General features: G+C 37.7%; 1 pseudogene; it reads right to left on the bottom strand.

Annotated features, from left to right (window-relative positions):
* Positions 1–2,064: 2,064 nt before the first annotated feature.
* Positions 2,065–2,661, bottom strand: LOC108532516 (high mobility group protein B1 pseudogene; annotated as a pseudogene).
* Between the last annotated feature and the right edge of the window lie 3,339 nt (positions 2,662–6,000).

Below are 6,000 nucleotides of genomic sequence, written 5' to 3' on the forward strand. Positions count from 1 at the left end.
TGCAACGTCTGCCTCCCAGGTTCAAGCAATTCTGCCTCCGCCTCCCAAGTAGCTGTGATTACAGGCATGTGCCATCATGCCTGGCTAATTTTGTATTTTTAGTAGAGATGGGGTTTCTCCATGTTGATCAGGCTGGTCTTGAGCTCCCAACCTCAGGTGATCCGCCCGCCTTGGCCTCCCAAATTTCAATCAGTCTCATACAGGGACAACCAACAATAACTTGGGAAGATTATAAGATTCAGCAAATTACCTTGTACCTTAAGGTACAGGAGGCAAAAGTGTTTGAATCTTCCATGACACTTCTAACCAACAGTGTGATTGCGTGGAGCACTATACTGAGGAAAAAACAACCCTGAGACCTCATAGAAATCAGTGGGAAAGGCTTCTGTGATTCACATCGTCTGTCATGTGCCTGATGGGAGATGGGGAATGGCAAGAATCTGTGCCATAAATTTGTAGACTCTATTCTAGCTAAGAGCAGTAATATTTAAATTGCATAATGTGTCAGAAATAACATATTAAAACCTTATAGACTGGACTTTACCAAATACTGGGATTTAAATATAAAGAGGAGGTAGGGTAAAAATCAGCTGGGTATCCTAATCAACCTGACAGGATTCTTCATTACATTGGATAATCCAAACGGAATTAATCCCTCCCCGGGGAAGACAGTAACTTGTTGGGAGTCAGAAAGTAACAGATTTCTTCCATCTCTAAGTCTTTTTATTTTTAAGAAGTTATTTTATGAATCTCATAAAACTCTAGATCACCATATTACAACTTTAATCAATGTAGAGTGATATTCTAACTTCTGTCTCCTCTTCTCACAGGATTTTAAAATTCCTCGAAAATTACTGGACAATGTCACATTTAGCAAAATGATTAAAGTGAAAAAAATAATGAACCAAGTATTGGCAAGAATATGGAGCAGCTGAAAATCTTCCACACTTTTGGCAATGTATATTGGTACAACTACTTAGGAAAAGTGTTGAGCATTGTAATGGAGCATGTTACCATCCCGCAAGTTCATGCTTAGGTATATATACAACAGGAATGTTTATGTATATATCTTGTGTACTTCTTTTGGTGAATATATATATATTTGCCAAACTATATATATACTCATCTTCCTCATGTATATATGTTCATCTTATTTATATATATGTTCATCCCCTTGTGTATATATATGCTCACCAAAAGTGAACAAGATATAAATATGTGTGCATAAACTTGATGCAAAAGTAATTGCTGTTTTTAGTGGCAAAAACAGCAATTACTTTTGCACCAACCTCATACATACATATATGTGTATATATAAGAATTTCTGTTGTATACATACCTATGAATACATTTTTTTTTTCACCAAAAGAAGTGGACAAGAATGTTAATAAGTAGGGTCATTGTAATAGCCCTAAAACTTCACCGGAAGAAATGTACAAAAATGTTCATATCAATATTATTTGTGATACCCCAAACTGTAAAAATCCACATGTCCATCAACAGTAGAATGGATATTTGTGATACATTTAAGCAATGGAATATTATACAACAATGAAAATGAACAAACTACAAACACACACTGGATGAATGTCACAAATATAATGTTGAGTGAATGAACCCAGACCTTCCCCAAAATCACATATGATAATTATTCAATTTGAGGTAATTTTCAAAACCAGGCAAAACAAATATATGGCCATGGAAGTCATAATAGTGATTACCTTGAGTGAGAGTGGTTTCTAAGTGGTTTCTAGGGTGCTGAAATTATCCTCTTTCTTGATCTGTGTGCTAGGTACACGTTTATTTTGGGAAAATTCATCAAGCTCTACCCCTATACTGTACCAAGCAAGGTTAGTTCCCACTGAAATTACCACCAGAACAGGGCTATCTAAAGATACATTTAGTAGTGTGTTAACTGTACAAAAAAAGACACTGTACAGTTTAAAAACAAATCTTACACAAACTTACATTTCAATTTTTTTCTTTAAAAGGAGTGAATCGTGTACAGGGAGGTTAAATGCTTTACAGACAAGAAAAAAAAAAACAACCTGTGCTAACATTAACTTATTCATCATCATCTCCTTCATCATCTTCTTGTCCTCCTCTTTCTTCTTTTTCTTGTTTTTTTCAGCCTTGACAGCTCCCTTTTTGCTGCATCTGGCTTTCCTTTAGTTCGGTATGCAGCAGTATCCTTTTCACATTTTTCCTTGAACTTTGCAGCATTCTTTTTATAGGGCTGCTAGTCATCTTCAGCAGTGCCATTCCACATCTCTCCCAGCATCTTTGCAACATCACCAATGTTTAGGCCAGGATGTTCTTCTTTGATTTTTGGGTGATACTCAGAACAGAATAAGAAAAGGGCTGAAGAAGTCCTCTTGGGTGTATTGGGATCCTTGAACTTCTTTTTTGTCTCCCCTTTAGGAGAGATGTATAAGTTTTCATTTCTCTTTCATAATGGGCTTTACCCACCTTTGTCATGTCTTCCAATTTTCCTTTTGCTTTAGCAGAAGTAGTCTTTCACCTCTCTGAGCACTTCTCAGAAAACTCTGAGGAGCTGACTGAGGCATCTGGGTGCTCCTTGTGCTCCTCCTGACAAGTTGGCACAAAGAACACATATGATGACATTTTGCCTCTTGGCTTCTTAGGATCTACTTTGCCCATGTTAGTTATCTTTCTTCAACAAGGCACAGAGTTGCCCAGTGCCCATATGGCTCTCACTTGCCCCAGCACCCTCTCTGTGGAGCTCAGTGTACTGCAACCAATTGAATATTTTTACCATAGAAATCTGTTCATGTGTAATTATATATGTGTTTCTATTTATATTTAATAAAATGAAATTGCCCTCTCTCCCCTCTAAAAAACCAATTAGTAATTTTCTTGCATTCAAAGAATATTTGCTATGTATGTAAAAACACTTTCAGGGTAATGAAGTTAGTATTTTGAATTCAATACAATGTAGTTATTGATTTCATAGAACTGTAGGAGTAGACATTTAATAAAAATTCAAGTAATTAATGGGTCTTAAAAGAGTTTTGGTGCCTCCTCCTATCACTACTACTAATTCCTCCTAAATACTCATCAAAAGTAGTGACCTAGTATAGTGGCGTCTGTTTATTTTGCCTGCCCAGCACCCAGTAGCCCATTTTTTTGGTAAAGTCACTTCAATATTTCTTTGGGGAATTTCTTCTACCCTACCACATGCACTTTGGTGAGATTATCAATTCTGCCTTCTTCTGACCAAGAAGTGGGCATGTAAACTAAACTAGGCCAAGCAGATTCTCTCCCCTTAGAATTTAAATCTTGAGTGACACACGGTCAGAAAACAGAACTAATTCACCTTGACAGTAGCTCTCTGAGGAGGCTGTTCATTGGTTTCTGTGAAATAGATCTCTTACGCTGCCCTGCTGCTTCGTATCCTTTCCAAGTGCCAGTTGCGTGGCTTTTCCTTTGATTCTGTGACCCACTCTATATCCTTAAAATACATGACTTTCATTAAGTCGGTCAATTTCTGTTGACTGTAGTTGACGAACACTGATACAGCTGGATATAAATATATTCACTACTATTATGCAAGAGAGTCCATGCATTTAAGTTTTGCCTTACTTTTTGCCAGAACTTGCTTCTTTATAAAGTCTATGTTAGTCCTGCCTAGCTCTACTTCCGAAGCTTCATTGTATACATATACTCTATCCTTTAAATGGCACATGTTTGAAAACTACTATCATTTTTCCCCATATGCCTTTTCATCAAAATAACTCATTTTCTCAATTAAAACATATATGACTACTACACATCCACTAAAATAGCTAAAAGAACAGACAGTTCCAAGTGTCGACAAGGATGTGGAGAATCTGGAACACTCATGCTTTGCTGGAGGGAATATAAATGACATAGCCGCTTTGGAAAATAGTTTGGCAGTTTATATCATTTACAAACTTACTTAATATTTTAATGGGTTTTAAAATAAATGTAAATACCTATTGTAATGTCATCTTAGGAAACAATTTCATGAAATCATGGTCTTTATGTTAGTTATCTTATCCTACAATGCATTAAATATACACTTAATTATTAATTTAAAATGTGATTTACTTATAAGCTAAATTAATTCCTTGTACCATGAGTGGTACAACTCCTCAAAGTTTTCTGAATACAGGTATTGATTGCCCTTTGGGAAACACCAGGTTGTTGTCTTTAACTTAAAATTTTGAATAAAATAATTTTCATTAAAGCAATAATCAACTTTAGAAGCAGTATTATAAAGTTTTATAGGCCAAGCCATCAGAGACATGCAAATCAAAACCACAATGAGATACCATCTCACACCAGTTAGAATGGTGATCATTAAAAAGTCAGAAACAACAGGTGCTGGAGAGGATATGGAGAAATAGGAACACTTTTACACTGTTGGTGGGACTGTAAACTACTTCAACTGTTGTGGAAGACAGTGTGATGATTCCTCAAGGATCTATAACTAGAAATACCATTTGACCCAGTGATCCCATTACTGGGTATATACACAAAGGATTATAAATCATGCTGCTATAAAGACACATGCACACATATGTTCGTATGTTTAGTGTGGCACTATTCACAATGGCAAAGACTTGGAACCAACCCAAATGTCCATCAATGATAGACTGGGTTAAGAAAATGCGGCACATATACACTATGGAATACTATGCAGCCATAAAAAGGATGAGTTCATGTCCTTTGCAGGGACCTGGATGAAGCTGGAAACCATCATTCTGAGCAAACTATCGCAAGGACAGAAAACCAAACACCACATGTTCTCACTCATAGGTGGAAATTGAACAATGAGAACACTTGGACACAGGATGGGCAACATCACACACCGGGGCCTGTCGTAGGGTCGGGGGAGGGGGGAGGGATAGCATTAGGAGATATAAGGATTATAAATCATGCTGCTATAAAGACACATGCACACATATGTTCGTATGTTTAGTGTGGCACTATTCACAATGGCAAAGACTTGGAACCAACCCAAATGTCCATCAATGATAGACTGGGTTAAGAAAATGCGGCACATATACACTATGGAATACTATGCAGCCATAAAAGGATGAGTTCATGTCCTTTGCAGGGACCTGGATGAAGCTGGAAACCATCATTCTGAGCAAACTATCGCAAGGACAGAAAACCAAACACCACATGTTCTCACTCATAGGTGGAAATTGAACAATGAGAACACTTGGACACAGGATGGGCAACATCACACACCGGGGCCTGTCGTAGGGTCGGGGGAGGGGGGAGGGATAGCATTAGGAGATATACCTAATGTAAATGACGAGTTAATCGGTGCAGCACACCAACATGGCACATGTATACATATGTAACAAATCTGCATGTTGTGCGCATGTACCCTAAAACTTAAAGTATAATAACAAAATAAAAAAGTTTTACAGGCCAAGTACAGTGTCTCACATCTGCAATCCCAGTACTTTGGGAGGCCAAGGCAGGAGGATTGCCTGAAGCCAGGAATTTTAGACCAGCCTGGACAACATAGCGAGACCCTACCTCTACCAAAAAAAAAAAAATTTAATTGGCCAATCATGGTGGCATGCTCCTGTAGTCCCAGCTACTCAGGAGGCTGAGGTGGAATGATTGCTAGAGCCCAGGAGTTCGAGGCTGCAGTGAACTGTGATCATACTACCACATTCCAGCCTAGGCAACAGAGTAAAACCCTATCCCTAAAAAAAAAAAAAAAAAAAAAAAGATTTAGATAGCACATAATGAGATATAGAAAGTGTTAGGCCTTTTATTCATTTAGCAAATACTTTGAATTTTTTTTGGGGGGGGGGTTGGCTTTTTATCAATGGAAAGTGACTGAAGAGTCAGAGATGTGGAAAACCTCCAGAGCCAGGATGTCTCCCTTCTACTCTATGTCCAACATAAGCATGCAATTTCAGGGAAGAGGGAGACCTCCACACAGGAAAGAGAAAAAAGAAATATAACAAAATGTTAAGTGGTTGTTTTAGG

The sequence above is a fragment of the Rhinopithecus bieti genome, unplaced genomic scaffold, assembly GCF_001698545.2.
Source record: "Rhinopithecus bieti isolate Rb0 unplaced genomic scaffold, ASM169854v2 scaffold_8675, whole genome shotgun sequence".
Classification (NCBI taxonomy): Eukaryota; Metazoa; Chordata; class Mammalia; order Primates; family Cercopithecidae; genus Rhinopithecus; species Rhinopithecus bieti.